Genomic DNA, 14,121 nt, shown 5'->3' on the forward strand with positions numbered 1-14,121 from the left:
CTCAACCTGAGCGTGTGGAGAGCGGCAATGAGCTTGGCGGCAGTTGAGTTCCGGAAGTTTTCGGCTTCTGGGGCTGAGTCCCTTGGGGCTGGAAGGGACCTCACCTGCCCCCCTTTGGGTTAACTGAATGAAACAGCCTGGTGCGGGATCTGGCAGTAGCATGGCTATGGCATCTTTTTTTCGAGAGATTTATAATGAGTCTCTGGATCATGGGCATTGATGAGATTATATGCCAGGTATCTATTCTTGAGTCATCTTAAAGATGACTGAACTTGACTTCCTACACCAATATAAAAACACAAGTGATGCCAAAAATGTTCTAGGATGAGCTTCTAAGAAAAACGGTAGCCCAGCCTGACTCTTGGAAAATTATGCTCTAGTAAAGACTAGTTGCCCTGTTAAAAAGTTTGAATACTCTAAATGGGCTGGAGTGATAGTACAGCAATAGGGTGTTTGCCTTGCATGCAGCCGGCCTGGCTGAGCTGGCTTCGATTGCCCTCTCCTCTCAGAGAACCCGGCAAGCTACCGAGAGTATCTCACCCGCAGGGCAAAGCCTGGCAAGCTACCCGTGATGTGTTCAATATGCCAAAGACAGTAACAAGTCTCATGATGGAGATGTTACTGGGCCCGCTGGAGCAAATCAATGAACAACGGGAGGACAGTGCAGTGCTACTCTAAATATTCTGCCATACCATGGAGAAGCCTGTATCTGCAAGGTAGGAGACATAGTATGGAGGAAGATGCTGGTCCTACATTAGTTTTTCCAGCTTTTCAGGACATATACTAGACCTGTGAGTCAGAAGCAGCTGATAACTCCAGCCACCGAAATAAATGGAATGTCCTTTGGTGACAGAGGTCCCAATTTTTTTTTGCCCATAACCATCAACCTCCTAATCTTTTCTTTCTTTTCACTGTGATCTGCATATTTTATTTTATTTTATTTTTTATTTTTTAATTTTTATTAGTTAAACACCATGAGGTACAGTTGTAGACTTGCAAATTTTGTGCTTGGGTTTCAGTTATACAATGATCAAGTACCCATTCCTCCACCAGTGCCCATTTTCCACCACCACGGGTCCAGTATCCCGCCCACCCTTCCCTCCATCCCACCCATCGTTTCTTAAACTGACTTTATACCCAAAAGATACTGGTGAAGCAAAAATTCACCTGATTAATACAAACACGTTTCACTCCATCTTTATTTTTTTCTATTAATCTTATCAATTCAGGGCTGGAGCGATAGCACAGCGGGTAGGGCGTTCGCCTTACAAGCGGCCAACATGGCCGACCCGAGTTCGATTCCTCCGCCCCTCTCGGAGAGCCCGGCAAGCTACCGAGAGTATTCGATATGCCAGACACAGTAACAACAAAGTCTCCAATGGAGACGTTACTGGGCCCGCTCGAGCAAATCGACGATCAACGGGAGGGCCTTTACCTTTACCTTATCAATTTATATGTCACCATGTATCAAGTGTGGAAGACATATAAAAATAATGAAAAATGGTATATAGATGATACTCCTGAAAAAGAAATAGTACACTTATATATTAATACTAGTAATATATTAAGAAAAGTAGGGTTGGAGCGATAGCACAGTGGTAATGCATTTGCCTTACAAGAAGCCAACATGGCCAACCTAGGTTCGATTCCTCCGCCCCTCTCGGAGAGCCTGGCAAGCTACTGAGAGTATCTCGCCCGCATGGCAGGGCCTGGCAAGCTGCCTGTGATGTATTCGATATGCCAAACACAGTAACAACAATGCTCACGATGGAGACGTTACTGGGCCCGCTCGAGCAAATCGATGAACAACGGGAGGACCGTGATTAAGAAAAGTAGATGCTGCATAAACTTTTAAATGCAGTGGAAATTTCAGATGATATAGGACTAGTAATATATTAAGTCTTAAAAACACACTGCATGCCTTTAAAACAATGAAATCACAGATATTGCTTCTGAAAGATGTTGGCTTTAATTTTTGACAAATATGTTAGTTTATTTAGGAAAGCAGTTGCTTCATTTGTTGTTATTGTTATCATTTTACCTACGATTTTTTATTGAATTACTGTGGGATAGACACAAAGCTGTTCATGATTAGATATCAGTCATACAGTGTTCCAAGACCTGTCCCTCCACCAGTGTACACTTGCCAGCACCAAATTTCCCATTTCCATTTCCCTTCCTCATCCTCACCCCACCCCCAGCCTGCCCCTATGTCAGGCACTTCTCTCACTTTTCTCTCTCTCTCTCTCTCTCTCTCTCTCTCTCTCTCTCTCTCTCTTACATCTCCTCTCCTGTTGGATATTGTGGTTTGCAGTACACACACTGATTGGTTGTTGTGATAATAAATATTTCTTAATGATACTCGGCCATCAGAATTGAGAAAATTTCTCATAAGAGTAAATCACAAATAGAAGTTTTGAGATATAAATGAACAAAACTTTAGAAAGACACCACTTAAGCATGGTGGTAAATAAAAAGAATTATCTAATATAAAAAGGTCAAAAAAGTAATGTTTATTTTGTTTTGTCTTTGTTTTGGTGCCATATCTTCAGATGGTCCTCAGAGTTTCCTCCTTTTCCTGCACTCAGGAATCAAGTCTGACAAGGTTCTGGGTACCATATAGGATGCCTGGGATCAAACACGAGACAGCTGCATGCAAGGTGAATACCATATCCTCTGTGCCCTTGCTCTGTCCCCAGGAAATGTATTGTTTTTCTAATACTAAGAATTATATTAATTTTTATTGACAAGAGGGATTTTTATTTATACCTTCCAAATAATTGAAGTTTAATATTTATCTATTGACTTTTCCTCATGTAGTGTTTCATTAAATGTTAATATTTTTATTTTCAAACATTTTTAGGAATTTTGAATTCATAAAATATGTAATTAGATTGTTTTGTGATTCTTCTTGTAAAATCTTTCTCTTTGTGATCTTATATAGTCTTGATGTTATGTTACCATATATAAACAGTATGGGAAGTCTTTTAAAGGAATTGTAAAATCTAGACGTCATATTTCAGTCTGTCTTACATACTGATTCTTATTTAAAGTGTGCTGTGTTATTTAGTTGTAAATATTTATTTGAGCTTAACTTTGCCAAATTATGGAAATACAAAGATTTTTCACTGTCACATGTTGGATTTACAAATATTTAGTGCAGAATCTCCAAAACTTAATTTGATCCACTACCCTCTGTGAAAAAATTTACCACGAAACATTATTTTTTTATTGATCCAGTTTCACCAAAGTCTTTCTATGTGTGTGTTTGTTATTGGGTCATACTCTTTGACGGTCAAAATATGCTCAGTTTGTTTTAGGGCCACATTTGCCTTCGAATTCAGGAATCAGTCCTAGCAGTGCACGAGGGACCATATATGATGCCAAAGACTGAACCTTTATAGGGCATGTGCAAAGCCTTAAACATTCTACTATGTCAATACCTTGTTGACCCAGTGTTGTTTATCCACACCACCACCAAGAGATCTGCAGCACTCCTAGATGATGGTATCATTACTTTTGGAAACACTCACTTGGAGTATTAATTTAAATTGATTGAGCAAGCATTGATTAAACATCCACTGTAGCAGGCACAGCTTAATGCAAGCTACCAGGATATCTCTGCCACAAATGTATTATATAGTTAAAACAGATGGTAATAAAGAATTTGAATTTCATTCACTTTTCTGCCACAAGCTGCCAGGCTCTGGACTGAGTACTTTTGCCTCTGGAGCCATGGCCATGCCGGAGAGCCGCTTGTGGGGGGCAACTCCTGACCTCGGTAGAGCGTGAAGGACAAGCCGGTACTGCCCCCCTTCCCGCGAGACTGCAGTTGCCCCGTCACCGCCGGCTCATACCTGGCTTTCCAATAAGCTCTGAGGCAGTGGCCACCTTGCTGCCGGGGGTGGGGGGGAAGGCAGAAGGGAGCAACACCCTTTACCTCCCAGGACCATGCGTTAAACTACAGTTCCGTGCCTCCCCGGGAGGGAAAGGGTGTTGCTCCCTTCTGCCTCCCCCCCCCGCCCCGCCCACAGCAGCAAGGTGGCTGCTGCCTCAGAGCTTTTAAGAAAGCCAGGTATGAGCCAGCGTTGCTGGGGCAAATACAGTCTCATGGGAAGAGGGATGGTACCGGCTCCTCTCCTTCACAACCTACCGAGGTCACGAGTTGCCCCCCACAAGTGGCTCTCCAGCACAGCCATAACACCAGATGCGCAGAAACCAATCTCGTAATTATCTGACTGTTTGCAGAAATCCAAAATCATTATATGACATTATATGATTCTCATACCAGCTGTAGAAAACAAATGATTTCACAATGCCTTTTCAGCAATTCTCATTGTTGGGGTGGGGGGAATTATAAAAAATAATGGTGCATCTTTTGTTGAAATAATGAATGTAATCAATGTAGAGAATAGTTAAGTGGAAATCATCTGCCTCACAGGCATTAGTAGGGGTGGGAGGGGCGATATATTGGGGTTCTTAGTGGTGAAAAATGAATACTGGTAAAGGGAGAGGTGTTTGATCATTGTGTGACCGAGACTTAATCCTGAAAGCTTAGTAACTTTTCCCAGAGTGATTCAATAAATCAATATAAGAAGAAAAAATAATAAATAAATAAAATTATGAAAAAAGTAAGATGGAGTTCATGCCCAATTCAATCAGCTAATCAGTGGCTGAATAAATAGCAGTACTCCTACATATAAAAAAAAGAATTTGAATTTCAAGCAGGGTGCAGTGTAAGATCTAGTAGTATAAAAGTTGTATATGATGAAGATATAGTAATTCTGCCTTGAAGGGTAAAGTTTGAGAAACTTTAATGGAGGATATGACTTTTGGTCTATTGGGTGACGCAGTTTGATAAAGTTTGGCAACATTTATCTCTGTTATATAGTTTAGAAAACAATACAGTGCTGAAAGGAAGGACGTAAAGTGAAATGCAAGATACCCCTTAGTTAAGAGTATTATGAACCACAGTGCCTAAAAGGAAATAAGGAACACAGAGAGAACAGAAAAGTGTCTACCACAGGGTCAGGCTATGAAGCTGATTTTAAGAGGCAAGGGATATTAGTGAATTGGTGGCAAGAAATATACACAGGTGAAGAAATCACGGTCCTTCCGTTGTTCATTGATTTGCTCGAGCAGGCCCAGTAATGTTTCCATCGTGAGACTTGTTGTTACCGTGTTTGGCATATCGAATACGTCACGGGTAGTTTGCCAGGCTTTGTTGTGAGGGCGAGATACTCTCGGTACCTTGCCAGGCTCTCCGAGAGGAGCGGAAGAATCGAACTCAGGTCTGCCATGTTGGCTGCGTGCAATGCAAACGCCCTACCCGCTGTACTATCGCTCCAGCCCCAGGTGAAGAAATAGGTTTTGCGATATTTAAAAATACTTCGTAACTGTGATTCAGTTAAATTTTTCAGTAGATATTTTTAAAAAGCTCCCGGAAGAGAACAGCGCAGAGTCCCCTGTCCCCGCACCTGGCTGTCCTCGCCGTGCCCCTTGGAGGGGAGTGGGTTGAATTTCCCTCCCTGCCCCGACCAGGGCTCTGGCAGCCGAAGACCTCCAGAACCAGCCACCACCATGCTGAGACCACTTTCCGCATGCATGAAGGTACTGTCAGAGGAATAAAGGCATGCAGGTCCCGGGGTTGAGATCTCCAAACCTGCTCGGATGGGGGCTGAGCATCCTCCACCCAGATCCTCCATCTTCCAGTAGGCAGGGGTCACGCCCACCAACTGCCCCCCTGGTGCTGTGTAATCCCATCAGTGGCCAAGATGAATCACTTAATCACTTAACTTCCCGTTAATCGTCGATTTGCTCGAGTGGGCACCAGTAACGTCTCCATTTGTCCCTGCCGCATGCTAGTGTAGCCCAATGGCGTCTGTTCGCTCTAGGAACATGAAGAGCCTCAAACCAATCATTCATGATCTTGATGAAGAAGTCTGACCATCTGGTAGGTGGGCGGCCACGCTGTCTTGACATCCCATGGAATCCAGTTGGTAACAGCTCTAGTCCAGCGGTCGTCTTTAAATCTCATTACATGACCAGCCCATCTGATTTTTGACACCTTGGCAAACGAGACAGCGTCCCTGATTCTTGATCATCGACGGATGTCGGAACTCCAAATTCTTTCTCTCATTTGAGTGAAACGTGATATTCCAAGCATAGCTCTTTCAATTCTTCTTTGGGAGACCTGAATAGCGTTCTCATCCTGTTGCATAGGGCCCAGGTCTCTGAGTCATATGTAAATGCAGGAAGAACAGTGGAATCAAAGAGATGTGCCCAGAGCTGGAGGTTCTTTGTCCTCTTAGCTATTTCTTCAACGTTCTTGAAGGCGTTCCAAGCCGCTCTCTTCCTCCTGTGCAACTCGGGTGCCAGGTCATTTGTCATGTTGACTTCTCGACCTAGGTACACATAGCTGTTGCATTCGGAGATGGTCGTTCTGTTGAGAGCGAATGGGGTGTCAGGAACGAGGCCAAGATGAAGAGACTATAAAACCCAGCTCCCAGAAGCGCGCGACAGCATTTGCAGCCACGCAACATTTTATTATCTCATTCTTATTTTGGACAAAATGGCAGGCTACCAAATGTAACCTGCCCACATGGCAGAGTCTGGCAAACTCCCCGTGGTGTACCCAATATGCCAAATACCAGTAACAATGATGGGTCTCATTCTCCTAACCTTGAAAGAGCCTTTAATATGGCACTTTAAAAAAATCTCAGGGCTAGGATGAAGGAGACATTACTGGGGCATGCTCAAGGCAATCGACGAACAACAGAATGGTCATGATCATGATTTTAAAAAATGGTTTCCAAAATATTTTACTGTATTTAAGCACTGTGGTTTACAAATTTGTACAGAATGATTTTTTCCCAGGTGCTAAAATTCCAGTAAAAATACCAATTCCACCATCAATCTGTCTATTTTTGTTGTCATTTTTCCAACCATCCCTCAAGTCTTCCAGTATTGCATTAACACAACTCTTTATACCATTTGTCCTTGTGATGACTAACTGGCTAATGGAATGTTAAAAAATACTCCAGTCAAAGAAACTCACTGAAAATGGTTGTACTTCTCCTTGAGTGAATTTAGTCCTTGTCTGAAGGTTTACTAAACTAGGGGACTTTGGGTAATGCAGCTATTTTTGGAATACTGGCATTAGTTAATACAGGAGGCCTAAAGAAGGCCTTTGGTTTTGTTGAGACAGAAGCAGTCATCGAAGCCCTAGCCAATCAGGGCATTCAAACTCAATACATCAGGATCCTCCATGAGCTGTATTATGGATTCACTACCAGGATATCACCATTCTACAAAGAAATGATCATCCATGTCAAGAGAGGGTTTAGCAGGGCGATACCATTTCACTGAAACTCTTCAGTGCCACACTTGAAAATGTCATGCGATGACTGGAATGGGAAAGAATGGGAATGAAGATAGACGGTCGGCAACTACACCACCTCCGCTTTGCTGATGACATCTGTCTAATAACACCAAACATTAGCCACGTGGCACAAATGCTGGCCAACTTCGACCATGAATGTGGAAAGGCTGGACTACAGCTGAATCTCACGAAGACAATGTTTATGAGAAACGATCTCGTTCCTGATGTTCCATTCGTTCTCAATGGAATGATCATCTCCGAATGCAACAGTTATGTGTACCTAGCTCGAGAAGTCAACATGACAAATAACCTAGCACGTGAGTTGTGCAGGAGGAAGAAAGTGGCTTGGAACACCTTCAAGAGCATCGAAGCAATAGCTAAGAGGACGAAGAATCTCTGGCTCTGGGCACATCTCTTCAATTCCACTGTTCTTCCTGCATTAACATACGCCTTAGAGACCTGGCCCTACAAAAACAGAATGAGAACATTATTCAGGTCTTCCAAAGAGGAATCTAAAAAGTATCACCCTTTCCTCAACTGAGAGAAAGAATCCAGAGTTCCGACCTCCACTGACCGTCTAGAATCAAGTATGCTGTCTTGTTTGCCAAGGTGTCGAAAATCAGATGGTCTGGGCACATGAGATTTGAAGATGACCACTGGACTAGAGTCGTTACAGACTGGATTACATGGACTTCAAAAGACCGTGTGGCCTCCCACCAAGAGATGGTCAGACTTCTTCATCAAGACCCTGAACGATCGTTTTGAGGCTTTTTGTATTCCTAGAATGAGCAGACGCCATTGGGCTACACTGGCACACGACAGGGAGGAATGGAGACGTTACTGGCTCCAGCTCGAGCAAATCAATGAATAAAGGGATGTCAAGTGATCAATACAGAATTAAGAAGCAGTGCCATTTATATAGGTGGTTATGGTTATTGGAGACTTTTTCCTTAATAATATCAGATTGGTTCAAATCATTGTTGAAATGCCAAGGAATTGAGTATAGTAAGTTAATTAGTAGTTTAATACAAGAGAAAAATCTTATAATCATAGGTTTTACCTTGGATGGTAAAAAAATTCTTTTTATACAAGATAGGAAAATATCTGAAGAGCTACCTATTTTATCTTTTTAAACATTGATTATCCATTTCCATATTTACACCATTTCATACAAAGTAGAATATAAGTTTTGATCATATGAAACGGAACAGTCAAAATTTTGATTGGTCTTTAACAATCAGTTTTAAGCCAAGAAAAATATGTCATATAAGGATGTATCAATTCTTTGAATTGAGATCCATGTTTTATAATGACTTCTCGTGTCTTGATTAAAATGAAAGATTTCTTTAGAAATACAAAGCTTTGTCTTTCATTAGCTACCTATGCACTAGAGAAGCAATTAAATTTGATCTTCATATTGTATATGGTTTTATTATATTATGTATGTTATTTATTTTGAACTGAAGGATATTAATTATGCTATAACAAAAACTAATAAAACGAAATAAAATATGCAGTTTTTTTCCTCTTCTTTTCCTTTCCTTCGTTTTCACACGGTTGGCTTTTGTGCTCTCACAGCCTTGGTTGCAATACACTGGAAATCTCACACATTTGCGATGCCAGAGATCACTACAGAAGTGTCACCTGAGATTTCCTGAAGAATCTGGCTGGGTTGGATCCAGAAGTTGAAACTCTCAACCTCATGCTCTCTAGCAGGTATGATGCCATTGAGTTATAGACTTATGCCCACAATAGTGGTAAGGTGTTTGCCTTGAACGCAGCCAGCCTGACCGAGCCAGGTTTGATTCCTCTGCCCCTCTTGGAGAGCCCAGCAAGCTACCGAGAGTATCTTGCCCGCATGGCAAAGCCTGGCAAGCTACCCGTGACGTATTCAATATATGCCAAACACAGTAACAAGTCTCAAAATGGAGACCTTATTGGGCCCGCTCGAGCAAATCGATGAACAACAGGAGGACAGTGTTTTTTTTTGTTTTATTGAATCACCATGAGAACAGTTACAAAGCTCTCGGGTTAAGTCTCGGTCATATAATGATCAAACACCCATCCCTTCACCAGTGCAAATTTTCCATTACCAAGAACTCTGATATACCCCTATCCCACTCATCCCCCTGCAAGTGAGGCAGATGATTTCCACTTATCTCTCTCTCTATTTTGATTTCATTCATTATTTTGACAAAAGATGCACCATTATTATTTGGAAATTTTCCCCAACAATCAGACCTGCTGAAAAGGCGTCATTAAATAATTTGTTTTCTATTAATGGTTATGAAGAGCATATGACATCATGTGGTTGCGATAGTGGCTGCGTGACATTGGATTTTTGATATTTTATTAAGTTTGGAGGGATTTCTGCCAAAAGCCTCTAGGTTCCCAATTGGATCCATGTGCCTCCGGGGACATGGCTACTACAGAGAGCCGCTCGTGGTTTTGGCAGGGTAGGAAGGACGGACAATTTCCACCCCTTGTCCCATGAGGCCACAGTTGCCCAGTCACTGCCAACTCATACCTGGCTGTCCAATAGGCTCTGAGGTGGCAACCACCGTACCATGGGGGAGGGTGGGAGGGGAAAGCAGAAGGGATAAACACCCTTTCCCACCCGGTGGGGCACGGTACTATAGCTTAGTGCATAGTCCAGTCACATTTCTGTCAAAAACTGCTGGATTTCTAATTGAGTTCATATGCCTCTGGGGCCATGGCCGTGCCAGAGAGCCACTCGTGGGGAAAACTTGTGGTCTCGGCGGGGCACGCCCACAAATTAATTTTTGTTCTGTTTTGCAAATTTTACCAAAATGTATTATAGTGAATTTTGATTGACAAGTAAAAGTCAAAACAAGATCAAAATAAAAACTGTCAGCAGCAAATACTTAATAGACGAGTGTACTTCAAGGATCTTTCTTCTTTTTTTTCTTTTTCTTTTTGGGTCACACCTGGCGATGCACAGGGATTACTCCTGACTCTGCACTCAGGAATTAGGCGGTACTCAGGGGACCATATGGGGATGCTGGGATTCGAACCTGGTCGGCCGCGTTCAAGGTAAACGCCCTACCCACTGTGCTATAGCTCCAGCTCCTCGGATCAATCTTCTGACTAAAGAACTCAAAAGCACTGGATTTAATAATAAATAAATAATATTCGCTTGCTAGAAGTATCATAATCCCAGAGGCATTTATGAAGTATCTGTTTTCTATTACCAATTCATATGATTATAAATCAACAAAACTTTCTCATGTAGGTCATAGCCTAGTTGAAGACACAGATATTGGTATAAATGCTAACTGAATTTTAAGTGTTCAAGAAGTGTATAGAATGAAGCTGAGAAACTGATGCCAATGGAATTTAAATTTTTTCAGACTTCTTCTATTTGAAAAATGGTGCTACAGTGTTTACGAAATTTGAACTGTATTTCCAGTGCTCAATAATAACTATTGTTTTATCATGTCCTAAAATATAAGACAAGATGTTTATGTTTTGCAAAGAAAAATAATTGAATTCTAAAAATTTGAATTTCTCATATTGTATTTCATGCAGGGTGATCAAATTGCTATACTTACCTTCTCTTTCCCTTTGTTATTATTGCTGCATTGACTATGGATCATGCATCCATATTTGTGGTGTTTGTCACAGGTCATACACCAGCTTGTGATGCTTGCACACTTCTTTACAGTTCATTTGAGGGGTTACAGAGTTATGTGTGATGTGTCTTGGTGATTTCCAAATGTGTAAATTTCATAATTTCAATATAACATAAAATATACTGTATTCATCTCTGGAATTAAAATTCCTAAAGTCATAACTATGCAACTTCACTTAAAATTAAAGGTTTCAAGTTGCATTTTATAGTTGTTCTCGAGGCTTATATGAGGAACTTTGATATAGTTTCCTGTTGTTACTTGAAGTTATATTTCATTTATGGCATTAATTTATTTAACAAATAGTCATGGAATCTCAAATACTAGTCTTGTTTTTTTTTTTTCAGGAAATATAGCATAGAACGGATGTTTGCAAATATGTAGCTGAAGATTCATTATTTTATCCTTTTTAAATCCTGAAGTAGAAATTCATCATTAACATTTTCTACTCAATTGAACGGAATCACAAGTGTTATTTCAAATATTGGTATTTGGATATTGCATTAATTTAAATGAATACTATGCCATTTGGGCTGGAGCAATAGCACAGCGGGTAGAGTGTTTGCCTTGCACGCAGTTGACCTGGGTTCTATTCCTCCATCCCTCTTGGAGAGCCCAGCAAGCTACTGAGAGTATCTCACCCACACGGCAGAGCCTGAGAAGCTTCCTGTGGTGTATCTGATATGCCAAAAACAGTAACAACAAGTCTCATAATGGATACATTACTGGTGCCCGCTTGACCATATAGATAAAAAATGGGAGGGTGGTGCTACAGTGCTACTATGCCATTAAGGCATGTCCTTGTGTGACACCATGTCAGTGTTCTAGTCCATGGAGAAAAATAATCAGCAGAATTTTGCTGTAGGTAAGATAAAGAATTTGTATTAAATTAAAGTTGCAAACTTTATAAAGATGTAGAACTTTAATTGCACCTATTATTCATATTTTCTTTAATTGTCCTCCTTTGGTAGTGCCGGGAGTTTTACAGTGCTAGCTAAAACAACATTCCTTTACAATGTGAACTTAGTTTTAAAGATTGTTGATTAAGGTAAAATATTAGAAAACTGAAAAGATGTGAAAAGATGTGAAAAACAATTCAAGTAATTGTTATAACATAAATTCCCTGTTATATAAATAGCGTTAATTCATTTAATTCTTTGTAAGATATACTGCATATTTGCAAGCAAACACAATATTTTATTAAGTCCTTGTTATTTAATAGTCTGACAAGCCGTTGTGCTAGAAATTGTATGGGTTGCCCTTTCACAACATACTCACTATTTGTGCTTTAACTCCTCTCTCTTACTGTGCATTTAGTTACCGACAATCAAGGCTTTCCATCATTTACTGTAACTTTTGTCTCTGTAACTCTTATATAGAGTGTTCCATTTAAGCTGAGCCTGTCTCTACCTGATCTTACTTCTGCTAACAAGCCTTTCTTTGTGTTTTCTTTTGTGGAGTTCCCAATCTTTCCTGTTATACAATTCCTACAAGTATCTTGCAGCTGTTTCAATACATAGTTGTATACCTTTTATTTGAAGTCCTGGAACATTTGATCTGTGCTTTTTTAGTTTTATGTAGTCATATCCAGACAATTTTCAGCTGGCATATGTTATGTGAGTATTTTATTTGTGTGCCAGCTGTTGGAAACATAAATAATTTCTACCTTGGAAACAGTATTTCAAGAGGTGAATAGGTTTATATGAAAATTAACAAATCTAACTGATAACCTTATGTTTGGTTGTAGGCAAACATTTTAATAATGTTACATGCAGTAATATACTTAGGGCCAATCAGAGAATTCTAAGGCATCTCACTGTCATTACTCTAGGAACATCTCCTCATAGAGTTCTCTATTTCTTCATGTTTGCCTCAATTCCTTGGTGATTTGAAGAGAACTTCAATTCTGCAAAGCTACTCTCAGTTTTGTGGGAGGAATTTGGTGCTTTCAGGGATGATGGAAATGGGTGAGAATGTGGAGTGCTCCTGGAGTCAGTGTGTCTACTGGTTCAAAGGTGGGCAGATAGGACTTACTTTTTCCCTGCACCACTGAAACTTCATGTTTGAATTATTGCGATACATCTGCTTCCACCGCTCCCCTACCCGCCATTTTGTAGTCTGACTGTATTGCTTAACTCCAGATCATATTTATAACTCTCCAAAGCTTTCATGATCCACTTCTCTTTTCTGTAAGTGTACTCCATTGCTCACAGGAGGCATTTATAATAGTTTTTTTAAAAATAAAAAATGTCACACTTTATTTTCTTCTACCCTTGTTGCTATGTCCAATATCACATACTTGATAGTAATTCTCTTATGCACACCAAAAGGGTAGCTATATCATTCTCCCTGCCCATCCCTTTCCTTCTGGTAATAGCAATATAATTTTAACCAAGACTATACATGAATTTGATGGTGTCTTTTACTAATTGTTTGATCATTAATATTTCCCCTGAGTAAAACTACCTTAATATTACTTTTCATGTTATTAATATAATCATCTCTATTCCTACCCTTTTTATCCCAAAACGCATAATTTAATCCTTTTTACATGATATTTGATTAAAAGGTACATGTTTGTGCAGCCCAGTAACCCACCGTGTTCTCTGACCTGTGAGACACGGAATGAAATGGCTGCAAACAGCAAACAGAATCCATGGTGCTTCTGAAAGCCTGTAACTTGTACAGACTCTTCAAAATATCTTGGAGACACTTCTATGCAGGGGAGAGACATTTATTCTTTCTTATTGATCCCAATTATAGGTTTCAAACATATACATGGGATTATCTTATCTATTCACACCAGAATTCAAGGGTTTGTGGTTGGGTGTCGCATATCTGGCAATGATCAGGGATTACTCCTGGTTCTGCAGTCAGGAATCACTACTGTGATATTCCATGTACCCTGTAGGATGTTGGGGACCAACTTCAGGTCTGCTCCATGCAAATCAAGTGCCTAACCTGATGAACTATCACTTTACCCCCCTATGATCCACTTATTAAACCCTCCAAAATAACATATTATATGAAATATACACTTGACATTATGTATTATCACTGTTGACTCTTTTTTCTCTGAAGCCTATCAGC

General features: G+C 40.4%; 1 non-coding gene across 1 annotated transcript; it reads left to right on the top strand.

Moving 5' to 3' along the window:
• Positions 1 to 13,610: 13,610 nt before the first annotated feature.
• LOC130034301 (small nucleolar RNA SNORA70) lies at positions 13,611 to 13,746 on the top strand. Its single transcript, XR_008794073.1, has one exon. It is a non-coding gene; the product is annotated as a small nucleolar RNA SNORA70 (small nucleolar RNA).
• Positions 13,747 to 14,121: the final 375 nt, after the last annotated feature.

This window comes from Sorex fumeus, unplaced genomic scaffold (assembly GCF_029834395.1).
Source record: "Sorex fumeus unplaced genomic scaffold, SorFum_2.1 ptg000058l, whole genome shotgun sequence".
In the NCBI taxonomy this organism is placed as follows: Eukaryota; Metazoa; Chordata; class Mammalia; order Eulipotyphla; family Soricidae; genus Sorex; species Sorex fumeus.